Source organism: Brassica oleracea, chromosome C7 (assembly GCF_000695525.1).
Source record: "Brassica oleracea var. oleracea cultivar TO1000 chromosome C7, BOL, whole genome shotgun sequence".
NCBI classification, from domain to species: Eukaryota; Viridiplantae; Streptophyta; class Magnoliopsida; order Brassicales; family Brassicaceae; genus Brassica; species Brassica oleracea.
This window is the reverse complement of record NC_027754.1, coordinates 27,384,200-27,384,800: the sequence shown is the minus strand read 5'-3', so window position 1 is coordinate 27,384,800 and position 601 is coordinate 27,384,200.

The window sequence follows — 601 nt, the reverse complement described above, 5'->3', positions numbered from 1 at the left end:
CATGCAAGAATAAGAAGTTAAAAACATGTAAATTCACAAGATATCATCGAACCAAAATTGTATATCCAATTCCAAACTATATATGTCGTAAAAAGATTATATGTATCTTAACACACAAAACCAAATGATACATATATATTTAGAATATACATAAAACTTTATAATATGATATCAAACCTAATGATTAACACATATATGTTTAGAATATACATCAAACTTATAATATGATCGATATATTGATATCAAACCAAACGATTGATACATATATGTTTAGAATTAAACATCAGAAATTATAATACAATACCAAACCATATGAATTCGCAAGTATAATAACCTATCAAGAATTGTTTAGTTAAGCTAATGTTGTATTAATTATGTCAACAAGTTTTGAAAGTCTAATCCTGTATGGATTTGAGTCATCAATACATATTATTTCTGCCTTTGTTACGTTTTAGCTACACTCAAATTATAACATTTTCATTTACCCATGTTCTTACGGTGAAATTTTTTTATTACAAAGCACGATAATCATGATATTAGTCTAATAATGTATGGTAGTATATAATATTTTTAAGTAACCAGTTGGATTCAAAGATAATGG